Below are 21,736 nucleotides of genomic sequence, written 5' to 3'. Positions count from 1 at the left end.
CCCCGTGAGCTCTTATCGGGGAGCACGGTATTATGGGATGAAATACCTGGCTTCCTGTGTCCACCCACTGGGCTGAACTCCGTTGGGACACAGGAAGCGTCCCTCATATGAACACAGCAGGGGGTACCTAGCCCAAACTGCTACATCCACCTATTCAACGTGAGGTAATTGCTTGGCTAATTAATTCCTGCTCAGATTAAGGAATCAAAATGAAGCTGTTTTGGGTTTTCTGGTATTTGGCATATTAGGTGTTGAGTGTGATGTTATATATATGGTGTGTTTCTGCAATGATTGATAGAAGTAGGTAGATATTTAGCATATAAGATGTTCCTTTGGTTTAAACACAAGCTAAAAAAGCTAGGTGATTACTGTGTGGGCTTTATTGGCATAGAAAATTATAATAATGCAACTGTAACTGTTGTCACTGAGATCTATGAGTTCAGTATTCCTGTTTCAGAGAGCTATCTAAGCAACTGGGATCCCAAAATTATTCTGGTTGATTGTGCTGTTTGTGATAATTGTATGCCTGCTGATAGCACTGTACCAAGAGAGATGTGCAGCTAACTGCTCTGTCTTTAGGCACAGAAAGAGGCATAGAAGGCCTCACGTAAACAGTGAGGGACACATAGACTCTGATTCTAGTGGTGAAGAAGTTACAGGCAGTTGCACACAGGCAGGAGTTAATGGGAAAGCTGCTCTGAATAGCAAAAGCGGTGGCAGCACTGGTGCTAAGCTAGCAGGGAGGGAGGCGGGGGTTGGGGGTAAGCTGCAGCCCAAAGCATCAGTGGAGGCTTCATCACCACCTAAAATGGCAGCCACTGCTTCACAGGCAGTGGCCATTAATGAGGCAAAGATTGTGGATGGTGAAGATGCAGGACAGGATATGGGTCCCGATATCCTAGGAACTAATGGCTGTGCTTCTGAACTTAAGGTGATCCTATGGAGGCTTTCAGCAGGATTATGGGGACAGAGGATTCAAGAAGATGAGGAAGATGAGGATGACATATAGAATAGAATAGAATACAATATAATAGAGTAGAATAGAGTAGAATAAACCAGATTGGAAGAGACCTTCAAGATTATCGTGTCCAACCTATCATCCAACACCACCTAATCAACTAAACCATGCAACCAAGCATCCTGTCAAGTCTCATCCTGAACACCCCCAGTGATGGCAACCCCCCCACCTCCTCGGGTAGCCCATCCCAATGGGCAATCACTCCCTCTGTGTAAAACCTCCTCCTAACCTCCAACCTAAACCTCCCCTGGCACAGCCTGAGACTGTGTTCTCTTGTTCTGGTGCTGGTTGCCTGGGAGAAGAGACCAACCCCTGCCTGACTACAACCCCCCTTCAGGTAGTTGTAGACAGCAATAAGGTCACCCCTGAGTCTCCTCCAGGCTAAGCAACCCCAGCTCCCTCAGTCTCTCCTCATAGGGCCTCTGTTCGAAACCCCTCACCAACTTGTTGCCCTTCTCTGGACTCATTCCAGCGAGTCAACATCCTTCCTAAACTGAGGAGCCCAGAAATGGACACAGGACTTGAGGTGCGGCCTAACCAGTGCAGTGTACAGGGGCAGAATGACCTCCCTGCTCCTGCTGGCCACACTGTTCCTGATGCAGGCCAGGATGCCATTGGCCCTCTTGGCTGCCTGGGCACACTGCAGGCTCATGTTCAGCCTACCTTCGACCAGCACCCCCAGGTTCCTTTCTACCTGGCTGCTCTCCAGCCACTCTGACCCCAGCCTGGAGCTCTGCATGGGGTTGTTGTGGCCAATGTGCAGAACCCAGCACTTGGATGTGTTAAATCTCATGCCGTTGGATTCTGCCCATCTGTCCAGCCTGTCGAGGTCCCTCCGCAGAGCCTCTCTGCCCTCCAGCAGATCAACTCCTGCCCCCAGCTTGGTGTCATCTGCAAATTTACTGATGATGGACTCAATGCCCTTATCCAGATCATCAATAAAGATGTTAAAGAGCACAGGGCCCAACACTGATCCTTGGGACACACCACTACTGACTGGCCGCCAGCTGGATGTGGCACCATTCACCACCACTCTCTGGGCTTGGCCCGCCAGCCAGTTCCTAACCCATCACAGTGTGCCCCCATCCAAGCCATGGGATGACAGCTTGGCCAGGAGTTTGCTATGGGGGATGGTGTCAAAGGCCTTGCTGAAGTCCAGGTAGACCACATCCACAGGCCTCCCCACATCCACCAGGCGGGTCATCTAATCATAGAAGGAGATCAGGTTGGTCAGGCAGGACCTGCTCTTCCTAAATCCGTTCTGGCTGGGCCTGATCCCTTGGCCATCCTGGAAGTGCTGTGTGATTGCACTCAAGATGACCTGTTCCATTATCTTTCCTGGCACTGAGGTCAGGCTGATAAGCCTATAATTCCCTGGCTCATCCAACCGGCCCTTCTTCTGGATGGGCACCATGCTGGCCAGCTTCCAGTCCTCTGGGATGTCTCCTGTGAGCCAGGACTGCTAAAAATTGATGGAGAGTGGCTTGGCCAGCACATCTGCCAGCTCTCTCAACACCCTGGGATGGATCTCATCTAGTCCCATGGACTTGTGGGGATCCAAGCGGCTGAGCAGATCACCAACTACCCCATTCTGGAACATAGGAAAACTATGCTGCTCCCTGACTCCTTCTGCCAGCTCTGCAGGCCAGATGTCTGGAAGACATTCTGTCCTGCTAGTAAAAATTGAGGCAAAGAAGGTGTTAAGTAACTCTGCCTTTTCCTCATCCTTTGTTACAACGTTCCCCTCCGTGTCCACCAAGGATTGAAGGTTGTCCTTGCCCTTCCTCTTGCTATTCATGTATTTATAGAAGGACTTTTTGTTGTCTTTCACAGCAGAGGCCAGTTCAAGCTCCATATGTGTTTTTGCCTCCCTAATTTTCTTCCTACAAGACCTAGCGACATCCTTAAACATTCCATGGGTTGCCTCCCCTTTCTTCCAAAGATGATACACCCTCTTTTTTTCCCTTAGTTCTTTTAGAAGTTCATTACCCATCCAGGCTGGTCGTCTGCCCCGGCGGCTCATCTTCCGGCACATTGGCACAGCCTGTTCCTGCACCTTCAAGAGTTCTTCCTTGAAGCAGGTCCAGCTCTCCTGGACCCCTGTATTTTTAAGGGCTGTTACCCAAGGAACCTTCTGAGTTAGTTTCTTGAGTAACCTGAAGTCCACCCTCCGGAAGTCCAGAGTGGAGGTCTTCTTGCTGCCCATCTTAGCTTGACTGAATACTGAAAATTCAATTATCTCGTGGTCACTGGCCCCTAAACACCCTCCGACCACTGCATCACCCACCAGCCCTTCCCTGTTGGTGAAGAGGAGGTCAAGCGTAACCTTACCCCTGTCAGGCTCATGCAGCACCTGGGATAAGGTGTCCTCCATGCACTCTAAGAACCTCCTAGACTGCCTCCTCTCTGCTATGTTAAGATCCCAGCAGATATCAGGCAGGTTGAAGTTGCCCATGAGAACAAGGTCCGGAGACCTTGAGACAGCCTTAAGCTGCCTATAGAATGACTCATCAACATCTTCTTCCTGTTTGGGTGGTCTATAACAGACTCCAACCAGGATGTCAGCCCTGTTGGCCTTCCCTCTAATTCTCACCCACCGGCACTCAACCTGGTGGTCCCTGATCTCCAGCTCAATGGCATCTAGTGCCTCCCTGATGTACAGGGCCACCCTTCCAACCACTTCTTCCTTGCCTGTCTCTCCTGAAAAGCCTGTAGCCATCAATTGCAGCACTCCAGTCATGTGAGTTGTCCCACCACATCTCTGTGATGGCAACTACATCGTAACTTTCCTGCTGCAGCAAGGCTTCCAGCTCCTCTTGTTTGTTGCCCATACTTCATGCATTAGTGTACATGCACTTCAGACGGGCTGCCGGTTTCACCTCTGGCTCTAGCTTATCACCCCCAGACTCCTGCCTGGGGGGACTGGTTTCAGCCCCTTCCCCCTTCGAATCTAATTTAAAGCCCTATCTATGAGACCTGCCAATTCCCTTCCTAGAATCTGTTTCCCTTAGAGGGATAGGCCATTCTCATACACTCTGATCTTTCCCCTCCTCTGGGACAGATGTGCTCCATCTGTTGGCAGCTGACCTGGTGCAGTAGAAAGTTTTTCAAGATCAAAAAACCCAAAAATCTTTTGACTACACCAGCCTCTAAGCCACTTGTTGACTATGGCTGCTGACCTGTTCCTTATGGTATTCCCTCCTGCAACTACGAATATAGATGAAAAAATTATTTGTGCACCTGACCCCTCAACGTCATCCCCCAGGGCCCTAAAGTCATTCTTGATAGCCCTGGGAGTTCTGGTTGCAACATCATCAATCCCTAACTGCATAATTACTAAGGGCTAGTAGTCAGAGGGCTGCACCAAACTAGGCAGCCTTCTGATAACATCTCTAACCTTAGCTCCTGGGAGGCAACAAATTTCCCTGTGAGTAGGGTCTGGTTGACATATGGAGCCTTCTGTTCCCCTCAGGAGGAAATCACTAATAATAATTACCCTCCTCTTTTGTTTAAGGGAGGAAGTCCTGATGCCAGGGGAAAGCTGTTTAACCTTAGGCTGCTTTGCCTTAGGCTGTTTAACCTTAGGCTGTTTAACCTTAGGCTGATTTGCTGTAGGCTGTTTTGCCTTAGGCTGGTTTGCCTCAGGGAAAACCCCAAATGGTGTGTCCTCCAGCATCAGAATCACCTCACCCTCAACCTCCAGCGCCCCGTACTTGTTTTCCAAGGGCAGTGGGGAAGGTGAGGGGAGGCAAGGAGGTTTAACCTTGCTTCTTTTGAGAGGAACCTGCGTCCATTCCCCTCTGCTTTTTGGATAACCAGCCTCTGCTGGGGGGGCCTGCAGAGCCTGGTTACTCAGGTTCGTCACCCTTCTGCAATCCCTTACATCTCTAAGTCTGGCAACCCCATCTTTCAGTATGGCCACCAGGTTAAGCAGATAGTCAGTCTGCTCACATGTTATGCAGGAGTTGTCCCCACTACCCTGCATCTCAAGCGCCAGGCTCCAGTACTGTCTGCAGCCAGATGCCTGGACACCTACCTCTTGCTTATGACACCTACCTACCTGCTTATATTCCCCCTGAGTCGAGACTGATTTTTTAAAGGAGTCATTGCGGCGAGTTACCACCATGGCCAGCCCTGCCCGCGGCACCTGCTGGACAAAGTTTTAGAAAAAGTGCGTCGGTGCACGCATCTGAGCACGAACCTGGGCTGAAATGGAACTGCCCGCGAGCTGCCGCTGGCTTTAAAAGCACCACAGCAATGCAGGGAGCCCAAGTGATCCCGAGCATGTGGAGAAACAGCTGGAGCTGGTCCTAGCCAAGTGCTGAGATACCATGCGGGTCCTGCAGGCTGAAAAGGAAAGCAGTTAGTGCTTTTCCGAGGCTCCTGGTCGCAGTGTGTTCCCAAGCAAGCTTACTGCTGAAACGGAAGCTGTGCCAACTGTACAGGTGGATGTATTCCCCTCTGCCAGGGGGAGGTAAGGGACAATGGAGATAACAGAATCTATTGGGATGTGTACATTTCACTGCAAAATTTCAGAAGTACAGAGCCTTGGTTGACACAGGAGCTCAGTGCACCATAATACCATCAAATCATCAAGGATCAGAGACCATACCTATTCTGGGAGTCACTGGTGGACCTTGTGAGTTGACTAAGATACAAGTTGACATGAGTTTAACTGGGAAAGAGTGGAAGAAACACAGTACTGTAACAGGACCAGATGCATCTTGTATTTTGGGAATTGATTTTCTGAGAGAAGGGCAAATCCCATGAACAGGAAAGAAAGTCTATGTTTCTTGGGTATAGTTGGATTTTAGAGACGGCACATTCCTGGATACAGTCACATTGTGAAATCTCTGTGACTCAGAAGAGAAACATTTTCCAGTGGGGTCCTGAGCAACAAGCAGCCTTTGACCAGATAAAGCAAGAAGTGGTTCATGCAATGGGTCTGGGACCTGTCTGCACTGGTCCAGACATTAAGAACATTCTGTACATAGCTGCAAGTGACAATGGTCCAACCTGGTGCTTATGGCAAAGAGCTCCAGGTGAGACTCTTGAATGTCCACTTGGTTTCTGGAGTCATGGCTTCAGAGGCTCAGAAGCAAATTATACTCCAACAGAGAAAGAGATACTAGCTGCTTATGAAGGACTAAAAGCTGCTTCTGAAGTAATTGGAACTGAGTCACTACTTCTTTTAGCTCCCAGATTGACAGTTTTGAATTGGATGTTCAAAGGTAAAGGTTCCTCACCACATCATGCCAGAGATGCCACATGGTCTAAGTGAACGGCTCTGATAACACAGAGAGCTCAAATGGGAAATCTTGAAAGACCTTGTCTTGTGGAAGTGATCACAAATTGGCCAGAAGGCACTGACTGTACAAAACCTCCAAGAGGAGAGAGTAACTCATGCTGAGGATGCTACTCCTTGCAGTTAGCTTTCTGAAGATGATATGAAATATGCTGTGGTGGTTTAGGCTGGGTGCTGGCCCAGATGCCACTGCGCAGGCCACACCTGGGAGGTCCCAAGGGGTGGGCCTAGCCCAGGAGGTGGTCACAGGGAACCAGGTATTCCATTCCCATAATGCCCTGCTCCCCTGCGGGGTCTTCACTTCCTCTTTCGTCCCCTGCTGCTGCCTAGGTAAAATGGCATGAGCTGCCTCCCTTGGGCCTGCCCAGGCCCAAGGCTGGGTTCGGGGGGGGGGGGGGGGGGGCGGAGGGGGGGGAGGAAAGAGCCCGGGGGGGGGGGGGGGGGGTTGGGTGTACCCCCAAGTGGGGATGGGATGTTCCTGGGTATGTTCTGGGATCTCTCTCTTTATCATGGTGCTTGTGGGTCTCTGTAAAACTTTCATTGTTGTTTATTGTTGTTTTCCTATTGCAATCCGTTTCCTTTTGCAATCCGTTTGTCCGAGTCGTTATTTCTGCCTGTGGTGGGGAGGGGATCTGCCCCAACCCATTACATATGTTTTGTTCACAGACAGTTCCTGTCATCTTGTTGGGAACAAGTGGAGATGGAAGTCTGCAGTGTGGAGTCCAGCACATCAAATTGCAGAGGCAAAAGATGGAGAAGGAAAATCCAGTCAATTTGCAGAGGTAAAAGCTGTCCAGCTAGATCTTGACATAGCTGAATGTCAGCGATGGGCAAAGCTTTTCCTCTACACTGATTCATGGGTGGTAGCCAATGCTCTGTGGGGTTGGCTGAAGGACTAGAAAAAGAATGGTTGGCAGGGGAAAGGAAAGCCTATTTGGGCAGCTGAACTGTGGGAAGTTATTGTGTGACCGTTTGAGGCTGTGCCTTTAAAAAGAGACAGTGTTGGAACACTCTGGCTGAATGTTTTGGTATAAAAATGAAAACATGATATTCTAAACAAATGTGCTTTTGAAGCCTAATAAGAACTCTCTTCCTTAATAACTGCCTTTTTCTCTCTCTCTAACCCCTTTTTCAGGAAGAAAGGAAGATAGGGGGAGAGAGGGGGTACAGGGGGGGGAATCCTCCTCTTCTGGAGGAGGGAATTTTGTTGTGTTATTTTCCTTTGCTGTATATTTCTATATATATTGTAAATACTGAATATATTGTGTTATATATATATATAACCTGCATTCCATATATGCTTGTAAATACAGCTTGCTTCTCCGACTGAGTTAGCTGTGGTTTCTTTCTCTGTGGGGAGGGAGAGCTAGGCCCTCTCTCAATCCACCACATTATTGGCACCCCACATTGGGTGCCAAAAAATGTAATGGGTTGGGGCAGACCCCCCCTCCCCACCACATGCAGAAATAATGACTCAAACAAACAGATTGCAAAAGTGGTGGAAAGTTTAAATAGAGAACAGTGAGTGTGTACAAAAAAAGAAGCATAGTGACAAGAAAGAGAACAAAATAGACCCAGAAAGATCCCATCCCTACCTGAGGGTGCACCCAAAACCCCCAGGGCTCCTCCTTCCCCCACTACTGCTAGGCTAGTCTCAGTTAGCCAGATCTGAGACTGCCCATCCCCCTTTGGCCTTGGGCCCAGCCAGGCCCATGGCCAGGAGACATCTCCCCCAGTTACTGGGTGTCAGAGAGGAAGGAAAGAGGAAGTGCCAGACCCTGACGTAAAATTTATAGTGGTGCAGGGATTATGGTATGAAATAAGGGGTGGCTCCTGTCATAATTTGGGCTGGGTGCCCTCTGCTACAGGGGTGTGTCCTGTGTCCAGAAGTCCAGCCCAGTGAGTGGACACAGGAAATTGTGTATTTCTACCATACTTTTCTGGGTCTATTTTGTTCTCTTTCTTGTCACTATGCTTCTTTTTTTGTACACACTCACTGTTCTCTATTTAAACTTTCCATCACTTTTGCAATCTGTTTGTTTGAATCGTTATTTCTGCACGTGGTGGGGAGGGGGGTCTGCCCCAACCCATTACACATTGCTATTCGCACTGTGAGAATTCCAGTGAAGATGAAACACACTGATGCTCACATTCCTAGGAGCAAAGCTACTGAGAAACAACAACACAACCATCAAGCAGATCTAGCTGCAAAAGTTTCTCATGTAGGCACAGACTCTGATCTTGATCTTGACTGGAAACACTGAGGTGAGGTGTTCTTAGCTCAATGGGATCACACTTTGTCAGGACATCAAGGCAGAGAGGCAACCCAGCAGTGGGCTTGTGACAGATCCATAGACATTTCCATGGATGCTATCACACAAGTCATCTATGACCGTAACACTTGTGCTGCTATTAAGCAGGCAAAGTGAATTAAGCCCTTGTGGTATGGTAACTGATGGTCTAAGTACAAGTATGGTGAGGCCGAGCAGATTGAGTACATCACTCCATCTCGATCTTGATCTGGTAAGCAATATGTGCTGACTGGTAGAGGTAAGGACTGAATGGTTGGAAACTCATCCAGTTCCTCATGCAACTGCATGCAACACCCTTCTTGGTCTGGAAAGACAAATCCTGTGGAGACACGAAACTCCGGAGAGGACTGAGTCAGACAACGGAACTCATTTCAAAAACAATCCTGTGAAAAACTGGACCAAAGAGCATGGCATCAAGTAGATATTCCACATTCCCTACCAGCTGCAGGAATGCCACATGGTCGTCAATGGCTAGTCTGGCTTCAGCAGATGGTAGACTGTTAACAATGTTCTTACAATGGGCGCTTGCTTTGTCCTGGGGAAACTGAGGTACAGCAAGTTCCTGGTTGCAAGGGGAAGCAGGCTTGGCTCTGACTTCTAAATTCATGGCTTATCTCATAGCTTGCAGTGTGTAGGCTCATGGTTTTATCCCAGGCCTTGGACCAGGCAATTCAAGGCTATGCAACTTGAGGCAAGTTCAAGCCAGACAAGGTCCAAGCAGGTCCAAGCACTCAAGGCTTGAGCAAGGCAATAGCAAGGCACAGTCAATTAGAAATCAGCCTGTATATAAATCTTGCCCGAGACTTGATTGGGCCAATAGGGCAACTGAAGCCAGCACATAGGTAGCCAATGAGAAGGGTTTCTACCAGGCTGTGGCCAGTGCACAGGCGCTTAACATAGATACAGAGCTGCTTACCAGATACGCATGGTCTTGTCCCCTTTGTTCCTCTTCCCACGTTACTCTGACTTTCTGCAGGAAGGAGGGGGAAGATGGGGACCGTGTCTAGACACTTTAGGGTCTGTCTGGGTTCAAGCTGGGGTAGTTTGGCTCTACCATGACAGTCTGGCAAAGTTAATATTGTGGGGAAATTTCAACCTGCCACATTACACCAACTGAGATTTTTTTTTTAAACAAAGAAGTTTGCAAAACTCTCTACCATTTACTAACCAGTGCTGTGTGTTTGGGTGATTGTGATTCTTATTTAAACTCTAACGATGAAGATTCCAGTCACCAAGATCAAGGTGCCTTGATGGATTGTCAGAAGGGGACTTAACTTACAACAATCAAAAAGACCTCTCAAGTTCTACAGACTGGCACTTCTTGGAAAAAAATTTCTTTAGAGCATCATCAAATCCATGAAATCACAAAAGATAGCTTCCAAGGACTGTTGTTATCCTTGACCTCAGCAGAAATCAGATCCACAAGGAAGCTTTACCTAAGTTTACCTAAGTTTCAGTTCCAACCAAAGGACTGAGGGAACAGACCTGGGAGGGGTGGGATATGGACTTGATCTCCTGGATTCCACGAAGACCATGGGTAAAACTATTTTTTTTTCTATTTGTTATGTGGTTTGGCATTGTACTCTTTTTGCCCTGTATAATTCCTGGTTTTATACAATTGATTCAACATGTAGCATCCAGTATGCAATTTGTATCTACTGATGGTGTGAAACAGGTTCATGCCATTAGCCATTCAAAACCTATGTCTATTGTAAAAATTGTATAAAACTTCTTTATCTTCTTGAAACATTTTTCTTTCTTTCTTCTCTCTCTCTTGTCTTTGTTGAAGCTATGGAGTGGTGAGATAATCCTCTCTTGAACATGATGTGGTGATGGGCCAGGTGGAGCTATGGTGAATGAACCAGGAACAGTATAAAAGCCCTGAGCCATACCAGCTTGTGAAATGGGTAAAACATCACTGGGGACATCTCAGGATAGAGGCAGCAGTACATCCCTCCACCCTACCTCCCAACTGAAGAAGAACCATGGACTATCTCTCCTGCTCTTTCTCCATTCTCTCTCTCTCTCTCCATTCTCTTGCTTGCTTTCTATCTCTCTTCTTTCTTTCTCTGTTTTGTTTGCTCCATTCTCTGTCTCTTTAATAAATATATGACCTCAATTGTGCCATAATTGCACTCATAGGAATGTTCAAAAAGAACTGAATCTGCTTCCCAACCTTTGGATCAAGACAACATCCTAGAGACTCCTACTGACAGTTTCAGTGCTGATGGCTACCTGAGGTCTTATGTAAAAGAAAATCTGCAGGACACACAAAGCTTTTCTTGGTAGGTGGAAAGATGTTATGCACTAGTTTAGTTTTGGGGTTTTTTTATAACAATTAGTACAAGTCAGTTCAAGAGTGCTATTCAATTATGTTAAATTTGTACAAATTAACCTTTACTTCTCATTCTGCCAAGTGCTTGGTTCTCCATGAGAAGACTATCTCAGTCCCTCATTTTGGCTGGAGAGCTGACTGGGACCGGCACCGGTGTGCTTGAGCTGAGATCTTTCTCTTTTGGTTTCTTTTCGGGGCTTTGTGGGTCAGAAGGACCCCTGGCAGATGGTGAGGTCCAGCAGGGGTTTTAGTTCAGGAGTTTTAGTTCAGTTTGTGTTCTCAGTCAGTCGGTCTCTGTCTGTTTGGGGTCTGAGTCTGAACAGCTGCTGTTTCTCTCTCTGAGCTTGGTGCTGACCTCCAACTAACGAGATAAGAAACTATTTTCTTTTTTTTTTTACTCCATAGCATATGCTTTTAACTAACAGAATTTCTTCCGTAATAATTACTTCTCTCTCTCTAACCCTTTTTGGGAAAAAAGGGAGGAAAGGGGAGAGAGGGGTTTTGGGGGGACCCTCATCCAGTGGAGGAGGCAAGTTTTCTGTGTTAGATTCTTTGCTGTATATTTTTATATATACTGTAAATACTGTATATTGTGTATATATTAATTGTATTTCATCCTGTTTGTAAAATATAGCTCTTTTCCATTTTTGCTTCTTCTACTGAGTTAGCTGTAGTTTTTGTGTGTGTGTGAGAACTGAACTTTCTCTCACCATTACAAGGAGGAATATATATATATTTTTAACAACTAACAATAAAACCCCTGAACCATGGTACAAGCTTGGCCAAAGACTATTAGAAAATCAATTGGTGACCAGACAGAGTTGGTGCACAATCACACAGGTGTCCAGACTGCTAGCTGCAGAGAGTGCTGGAGCCTGGCACTTGGAATGGAGGGGGAAGGAGACAACACCTGTGTCAGGTGTGACCAGGTGAATTTTCTCCTCAACCTGGTGGCTTAAGGATGAAGTGGCTGAGCTAAAGGATGAAGTATCTAGGCTCAGGACTATATGGGAATGTGAAAGGGAGTTAGATATGTGGGAACAGGCTTTGCAAACCTCCCCTGTTGAGGGAGGTATCCCTGGAAACAAGGAGGGATGGATACAGGTCCCTGTTAAGGGGAAGCAAGGGGAATCCATCCCAGCCTTCTCCCCCTCCCCCATTGCCCTTGCATAATCAGTATGAGGCCCTGCAGGCTGAGGGCAATGTGCATGAGAGGGCTGAAGAGGAACCATCTAAGGAGATGCCTAAGGCAAAGCAGTCCCCACCAACTATAAGGACCAGCATTGTGAAGAAAAAGAGAAGGGTTATAGTTGTTGGTGACTCTCTCCTGAAGGGAACAGAGGGAGTTCAGGAGGCCAGTTATCCTGGACTCATCCTTCCTTATGGTTGAAAATTGAGGCAAAGAAGGTATTTAGAACCTCAGCCTTTTCTTCATCTTTAGTTACAATGTTTCCCTCCAGGTCCAATAATGGGTGGAGGTTCTTCTTGCCCCTCTTTTTCGCATTAACGTATTTATAAAAATGCTTTTTATTATCTTTCACAGAAGTGGCCAGCTTGAATTCCAATTGGGCTTTTGCCTCTCTAATTTTTCTGCTACATGTTCTGACATCATCCTTAGAGGTATCATGAGTTGCCTCCCCGCTTTCCAAAGGCAATACATCCTCTTTTTTTCCCTTAATTTGTTCAAGAGCTGCTTGCGCATCCAGGCTGGTCACCTTCCCCAGCAGCTTATCTTTCAACACGTAGGAACTGCCAGTTCCTGTGCCTTCAAGAGCTCCTCTTTGAAGTAGGTCCAACCGTCCTAGACTTCTTTGTTTTTAAGGGCTGCTGCCCAGGGTACTTTTTGAATAAGCTGCTTGAACAATTTGAAGTTTGCCCTCCAGAAGTCCAAAGTGAGGGTTCTGTTACTGCTCCTCCCTATTTCCTTGCATATTCAAAACTTCACTATCTCATGGTCGCTGAACCCTAGACAGCCTCCTACCATCACATCTCCCACCAGTCCTTCTTTATTTGAGAACAGCAGGTCAAGCAGAGCCTAACCCTTGGTAGGCTCACTCAACAGCTGCATCAGGAAGCTGTCCTCCATACACTCTAGGATCCTTCTGGACTGCCTCGTCTCTGCTGAATTAAGTTCCCAGCAGATGTCTGGCAGATTAAAATCACCCGCAAGGACAAGATCTGATGATCTTGAGACAGCCTCCAGTTGCCTTTAGAATACTTCATCTGCCTCCTCATCCTGGTTAGGTGGTCTATAACAGACTCCAATCAGGATGTCAGTTTTGTTAGGCCTCCTTCTGATTTTACCCCACAGGCACTCAATCCTTTCATCCACAACCTCAAGTTCTGCAGCATCAAGAGATTCCCTAATATACAGGGCCACCCCTCCTCTTCTCCCTCACCTGTCTCTCCTGAAGAGCTTGTAATGCCCCAATGCAATGCTCCAATTATGTGAATCATCCCACCATCTTTATGTATTAGCAATTATATTATAGTCCTCCTGGTGGACCCAGACTTCCAGTTCTTCTTGTTTGTTACTCATATTGCATGCATTGGTGTACATGCATTTCAGCTGGGCTGTTGATTTCTCAATTTACCCTAATTTATGTTCCACTCTCTCCTCTCCAGAGAGCCTGGTTTCCTTACCCACCCCCTTCAGACCTAGTTTAAAGCCCTCCCAATGAGCCCTGCCCACTCCAATGCTAGTACCTTCTTGCCCTTTCTAGATAATTTCATCCCATCAAGGTCTAGCAGGTCAGGTGCATTAAAAGTTGCCCCTTGATCAAACAACCCAAAATTCTGCTGCTGGCACCATCCCTTGAGCCAACTGTTGTTGGCATAGGTTCTCCTGTTCCTCTCAGTGTACACCCCTGCCACTGAGGGAACTGAGCAGAACACCACTTGCGCTCCTGCCCCAGCAACCAACTGTCCAAGGGCCTTGAATTTCTTTTTCATCATCCTGGTGCCCTTCTTATCAATTTCATCACTCCCAGCTTGTATTACCAGCAATTGGTAATAGCCAGAGGGCTGGATTAGCTTAGGGAGTCTCCTTGAGATGTCCCTTATCTGGGCCCCAGGCAGGCAGCACACTTCCCAGTGGAATGGGTCGGAACAACATATGGGCCACTCTCTTCCCCTCAGGAGAGAGTCACCAACAACTATAACCCTTCTCTTTTTCTTTACGGTGCTGGTCCTTATAGTTGGTCTCTTCTCTCAGGCAATCAGCACCAGAATGAGAGGACACAGTCTCAAGGTGCGCCAGAGAAAGTTTAGGCTCAAGGTGAAGAGAAAGTTCTTCACAGAGAGAGTTGTTAGCCATTGGAATGTGCTGCCCAGGGAGGTGGTGAAGTCACCATCCCTGGACGTGTTCAAGAGGGATTGGACATGGCACTTGGTGCCATGGTCTAGTAGGCATGAGGTCTTGGGTGACAGGGGTGACAGGTTGGACTTGATGATCTTTGAGGTCTTTTCCAACCTTGTTGATTCTACGATTCTATGATTCATAGGTCTTGCCTTTCTGACCTCAAAAGCACTGGAGGCAAGGATCAGTTCTGGGGAGTTAACATGGCAGTTGCCCTCTTTTTGTTTATGCCTTGACATCTACAACTAGGATGTAGGCTTGAGACAGGAGACTGGTTAAACAGGCAGGATACTTAGTCTGATTCATTATGACTGCTCCTTTAGTCTGTTTGAACTCAGCCCATAGAGCACATAGAACTTCAGGCAGACAGCTGCAGTTATTTACTCCATTTCACCTCATGCTGAGGAAAATCAGACTTGCTGAAGAAAGTTTTAATTTACATCACTGTAAGAAAAGGCAATAATCTCTTGTACTGTCATACCTTCTTAGTCTTCCTCAAAATTGCAAGCATTGTCATGTCCCAATAAGCCTGTGTCTTTTTGATAGGCTTTGTAGATCTGTATTAGAGAAATCTTTCTGCTGTTGATTTATCTTTAGTCTCATTCAGAAGAGTGTATCTAATCCCCCGAAGAGTCCAGCTGTGTATATGCTTCTAATTGCTGAAACTTGCAAAATACATACCTATGTTTCCTTATTGCATACTTGTAGATCCATAATTATACTTTTGAAAAAATTTTTCCTCATGCTAGCTATTATGATTACTTTTATTTGTTTACAATTGCTTTCAAAAGCTCCATCATGAATTCATTACTGTAGGCACAGTACAGCCTGTGGTATTTTTGCTTTGTTGGACTGAACTACATTGGATGGGAAACATCACTAAAGTCACTAGCTCTGCTTGTGTGTTTACAACTCATTGTGAAGAGAGCCACTAATCTGAGCGTACCATGGATATAAAAAGCAAGGTATGTAGATTTTTTAAAATATATTATTAAAATTACATAAAGATGCTATCTCTGATTTGCTTTCATAAATTGGCTGAAATGGTACTGCTGCTGCAGAAATTGTAAACACAAATTAAGGCTTTTGGCTTAACACAAATTAAAACTTTGGCTTTTGATAAGAAGATGGCTGGAGGGGAGTTGTTGTTCATATTCTTGAGCAGATACCAGAAATAAACCATTCTTAACTGTCAGGTAGAACTATGATTAAAGGTCTTGGTCAGTCTTGAGGTCTGTCAAGAAAAGATATATGTACAAAAGCACACCAATAACAGTTTCTGTAAAATAAATAGCTGAGGATGTCACATGCTAAGTAGGCATTTGGACACAAATGCCTACAAGATACATATTGATTTGTGTATTCAGGGCTATAATTCTTGTCCAGTTTTGGCATATATATCCAGATGTCTACCTGATAAAATTGTTTATTTAGGATTATTTCAGAAACAGAAATATTTTCCCATAAAAACATACATGTAGAGGTTGCTGAACTCTCTGCTTTCTACTTGTCTGTTTTGTGGAAATGTCTCATAATTACAAGATACAGTCTGGTGGCTTTCTAAAATTAACCTTGTAGTGCTGTAAAAAAGGGAAAGAAAAGTGCTGCTGGAGACAGAGGGACTGGTTCTAGGATTAAGTTTATGGCAGAGCAATATGATCCTTCTGATACAACCTGCAGTCCTATGGAGATAACATAAATGTTGTCATATCCATATGATGGACTGTGGTGGGTTAACGCCCTTTTCTGAAAACAAAAACCAAAGCAGGGTGGAGGGCTTGTGGGTACTTTACCCTCCCTGCAGGGCGTTTTCCCCTAGGAAGCTGAGTCTGTTCCACTCCCCCCTCCCTGCCCAGCTAGGGTATAAAACGCAGGACATTTTAGCTGTTGGTCTCCTTTTGGCTCCTGCCTTTGCTGGATGAGAGCTGCTGCAGCTGCCCTCCTGCTCCTCAGCCATGTGGCCAGACCTGAGCCTTCTCCCTGCCACCTCTGCACCTCCTCAGAGAAAGACTGGTTTTGTATTATTCTTTCTTGTCCCCCTCCCACCCATCCTTGTTCCTTGTCCCTTGTGAACCTTTCCTGTTATTGTGTTATATATATATTTTTTTTTTTTAAAGAAAATTCTTCACCTCTTTACTTCCAAGCTGACTCTAGATTATTGTTTAGTGAATTTGCTCCTTACCCCTTTTTTTCCCTCTCTGTTTGGGGGGAGGAGGGGGGAGTGGGGGAGAGATTCTCAGCCTTTCCCCCATCTGGGCTTATAACTCCCAGCTAAGGCTCAAACCACTACAATTTTTGGTGCCTAACATGGGGCTAGCTGTTGTGCCCACTCTGCAGATCTATTGCAAAAGATGGAGAGTTTAAATTTAGTTTGGTTTGGGTTTGGTAGTTGGGGCTCAAGTTTTGTTGCTGGGGTGATCATGTGAGTTCTTGTGGATTGCGGGGGGACACCTGGTGCACTCGGGGTACCGCTTGAGAACACGGAACCTGCCCTTCCACGGTGGAGAGTTGTGACCGTTTGACGCTGTGCCTTTAAGGAAGGGGCACACTGGCTAAATGTTTAAAAAATGTTTATAAAATATTTTGGTATTCTAAATGAATTGGTGGACATGTCATCTAAATGAATTCATTGGTGGTTGGACGAAATGCAAATTTAAGTTATCGGGCAGCTGGGACTTTCAGTCTTCCTTTCTTCGCTGTCCCTTTCGGCTGGGCTGCTTCTGGGCTTCTTGCCAAGAGATAAGAACTAACTAACTTCCTGTGCTTAGGCCTCTGCTGTGCTAACTCCCCTTTTTTCTCTTTTTCTACCTTTTTGGGGGAGAAAGGAGTTAGGGGGGTGAAGGGGGCACAGGGGGAAGCCCCCTCTGTTGGGGGGCTGGTTTCTGACTGTGTTTAATTGCTGTATATTTACAGTATCACAGTATCACAGTATCACAGTAACTAAGGTTGGAAGAGACCCCAAGGATCATCAAGTCCAACCTGTTCCAACAGACCTCACAACTAGATCATGGCACCAAGTGCCACGTCCAATCTCCCCATGAACACCTCCAGGGACGGTGACTCCACCACCTCCCTGGGCAGCCCATTCCAATGACGAATGACTCGCTCAGTGAAGAACTTTTTCCTCACCTCGAGTCTAAACCTCCCCTGGCACAACTTGAGACTGTGTCCCCTTGTTCTGGTGCTGGTTGCCTGGGAGAAGAGACCAACCCCTTCCTGTCTACAACCACCTTTCAGGTAGTTGTAGAGGGCAATGAGGTCACCTCTGATCCTTCTCTTCTCCAGGCTAAACAATCCCAGCTCCCTCAGCCTCTCCTCATAGGGCTTGTGCTCAAGGCCTCTCACCAGCCTTGTTGCCCTTCTCTGGACACGTTCAAGTGTCTCGATGTCCTTCCTAAACTGAGGGGCCCAGAACTGGACACAGTACTCAAGGTGTGGCCTAACCAATGCAGAGTACAGGGGCACAATGACCTCCCTGCTCCTGCTGGCCACACTATTCCTAATACAGGCCAGGATGCCATTGGCCTTCTTGGCCATATCATTTGATGATATGTTTGGGTGCAGGGATTATGGTATGAAATAAGCGGTGGCTCCTGTCATAGTTTGGGCTTGGTGCCCTCTGCTACAGGGGTGTTTCCTGTGTCCAGAAGTCCAACCCAGTGGGTGGGCACAGGAAATTATGTATTTCTACCATAACCCCTTGCACCATTATAAATTTTGCAGCGGGGTCTGGCACTTCCTCTTTCCTTTCCTCTCCAAGACTCGGTACCTGGGGGAGAGATCTCCTGGCCATGGACCTGATTTAGGCCCAGGGCCATGGGGGGATGGGCAGTCTCAGATCTGGCCAGCTGAGACCAGCCTAGCAGTAGGGGGGGGAAGGAGGAGCCCTGGGGGTTTTGGGTGCACCCTCAGGTGGGGTTGGGGTCTTTCTGGGTCTATTTTGGTCTCTTTCTTGTCACTATGTTTCTTTTTTTTTACACATTCACTGTTCTCTATTTAAACTTTCCACCACTTTTGCAATCTGTTTGTTTGAGTCATTGTTTCTGCCCGTGGTGGGGAGGGGGTTTGCCCCAACCTATTACATGGACATAAAGCGTAATGCATATTGGAGAATATGGTTAAATCCTTTTTACACACCTTTCATATGTCCTACTGGAACTCAAATAATATCAAGGAAAACATAGGTAAGAGACAAACTGTAAAACAGGTTGTTACAAAGTTGTAGATACGGAAAACTGTTTCCATGGGGTTTTTTCTTGCATTCCTTAATCAGGTTAGGACTGACCCTTACAAGCATGGTCCCTTGCAGATTTCACATACAGTCTACTGCAACACTATACTGGCATACAAAAATCTGATACAAGTACCTATTAAGAAGTAACTGTCATCTCTATGATTATAACTAGTTAGAACTACATGAAACACTTGTCTTAACACAGAAACTCCACCATGGAACAACAAATACATGACAGACTGTGACAGGTTGAGGCAGACCCCCTCCCTACCACGGGCAAGAATAATGACTCAGACAAGCAGATTGCAAAAGTGATGGAAAGTTTAAATGGAAAGCGGTGAATGTTCACAGAGAGCCAGAAGCGCAGTGACAAAAGAAATCCCAAAGCAGACCCAGAAACATCCCATCTTCACCTGAGGGTACACCCAAGACCCCCAAGGCTCCCTCTTCTCTCCCCTCTCACTCCACTGCTAGGCTAGTCTCAGCTGGCCAGACTGCTCATTCCCCCAGCCTTGGGCCTAGCCAGGCCCAAGGCTGGGAGAAACATCCCCCAAATTACCGGGTGGCAGCAAGGGAAGAAAAGAGAAAATGCCAGACCCCACGCTGGATCTTCTAGTGGTGCAGGGGGATGAAAATACCTGGTTTCCTGTGTCCACCCCTCTGGGCTGGACTTTTGGACACAGGAAATACACCTTGTATGAACACAGCAGAGTGCACCCAGCCCAAACTGCTACACAGTCAATTCCTGTATTGGGTTGGACTGAGCTGGAGTTAATTCTCCTCACAGAGTATTTCTAGTGCTGTGTTTTGAAGCAGTAGTTGATAACACAGCAGTGTTTTGGCTACTGTTGAATAAGTATCCAGGCTGTGTCCTCTCAACATTTCCCTGCCCCAGGAGTACATCAAGGGGTGGACAAGATCTGGGGAGGGGACATGGCTGAGCCAACTGACATACAGACTGTCCAAAGAGATATTTCTTACCATATGAACTCAGCTCAGATGTAAGAATGAAGTGAAAGAAGGAAGTGGGGAGATTCGTCCATGGCATCTATCCTCCCAAGTAACCACCAAGCTTAGAGAGCCCTGCTTCCCGAGACTGACCATCATCCTGCTGATGAGTAGAGACTAATATCTCTCTCTCTCTGCTTTTTTGCTTCTGCACAGTCTATTGCTGTTTGCTTATTATTGTTATTAAAATTGCTCCTATCCTATTACTGGCTTTTGTTATATTTTTTTACCCTCTCCCCATGTCCACTTAAGAGGGGGAGTGATAGAGCAGCTTTGATAAGCATCTGTCCTCCAGACCAGGGCCAAACCATCACAATTCCATAAGCAGAGAGGAAGAAAATGGTAACCCTGTTCCTATGCAAGTCTGAAGACTTCCACATCTCAAAGGTTATGCATTGCTACACTCAAATGGTAGCTAGTCAGTCAACTGTGAGTCTTATATTAACCAGTGAAGAGAAACTAGGCATATATGAGATACTTAATGTTTGGATCCTGCAACTTAAAAGGGCTATTGCCTCTCACCAAATATCTCTGTATTTCATTCACTGTAATGGAAATTTCAATTTTCTCCCACAAAGGCTTAATCTAGATTTGTGAAGAATGTATTTTCTACACAAAGAGACTTCTCCATTACATTTCTTCATGAAATGAATTGTTAAGCAGCATGCCACTTTCTGATGTACTTTTCCAGTAAACTTTTACAACAAATATGCTAAGAATAGGCTTGAGTCTTGCTATTGTTCATCTGTGAACCAACTGGAGGATACAAAAGCTGCAGTTCCCATGTTTGGGATATTTCTGATCCTGAAAGAGCAAATTTCTTTCAGCATGTTTACTTAGAAGAAATGATAGTGAACTGAAATTACTCAGGACAAAAGCCTCACTGAAATTCAAGTGAAACCACAGCAATGAGATCATATTTACATTTCAAATCAAGAAGGAGTCTACTAAGGACTATCAAAGCTTTGTGCTCTGTAGGTGGAAATATTTTATGCATGCAGATGGTCTATGATATTTGGCTTGCTATAACAGTGAAAACAGGTAGTTGCATAATGGTATCTTACTTAAACATGTTTCTTTTTGATCATTTACAGATATTTTCCTTGTTTTCTTTCACTTGTTTTCATTTGTTTTTCTTTCACTGTGCCAGGGGTGGTTTGGGCTGGATGTTAGGAAGAAGTTCTTCACAGAAAGAGTTATTGGCCATTGGAATGGGCTGTCCAGGGAGGTGATGGAGTCACCATCACTGGAGGTGTTTAAGAGGTGACTGGATGAGGCACTTGGTGCCATGGTTTAGATAGTGTTGGGTTGGACTTGATGATCTCGGAGGTCTTTTCCACCCTGGTTAATTCTATTCTATTCTATTGTTATGCATCAGTTGAAAAGTACATTTGAACAAATGGTCACTTAAGTCAAATAGTAAATTCTGCTCTACTCAATAAAGCATTTAGTACTCATGAAGTATTTTCTGAGGCTGTTTAAAAATTAAAAAGCTATCCCAGAGGTAGCTTATTACAGTTTCCTAAAAGGTATGTGGTTTCCTAAACCATAGTATAAATCATTCTGAAAACCAGTAAGTTTCAAGCTCTAGTTAGGCATATATACAAACTCCTTCCTGTAGCAGCTACCTATAATCCTGAAAATACTGTCCAGGGAGGGTATCTCCTGATGGTCACATATCCTTCCAGATTTACTGAATATTTAGCACACAAGTACAAATGCTAGTTATCCTAAACCAGGATTTTTGTTGCTTTCTCTCTCAGTAAGAGAGCACACAACAGTGAGATTAACTCAATTAGGAACTGCCTCAGCTAGATTTACTGGAGCCTTTGTGAAGTAATTGAGGAAAGAAGTGCATCATACTCCTAACTGACACAATTAAACAAATAATAGAATTGTTGCAAGATGGCTTTCAAGTCTCTGATCCTCGTTAGTGAGATTTTTAAATGAGTTCCTAGTGCCATTGTGTCTGCTAAAAAGGTTTTCCCCATTTCTTCTTATGCATGAATTACAGTGCACTCTGCAGCTCCAGTGCACAGTTGATATATAAGTTCAGAATTAGAAACTGAGAGCTTTTATTTTCTTTGCATGTTGCAGTCCCTGAAGATTGGAAGAAAAGGAATATCACACCCATTTTTTTTAAAGGGTAGAAAGGAGGACTCTGGG

The sequence above is a fragment of the Dryobates pubescens genome, chromosome Z (assembly GCF_014839835.1).
Source record: "Dryobates pubescens isolate bDryPub1 chromosome Z, bDryPub1.pri, whole genome shotgun sequence".
Taxonomy (NCBI): Eukaryota; Metazoa; Chordata; class Aves; order Piciformes; family Picidae; genus Dryobates; species Dryobates pubescens.
The sequence above is the reverse complement of the archived record's forward strand: the minus strand, read 5'-3'. Positions refer to the sequence as shown.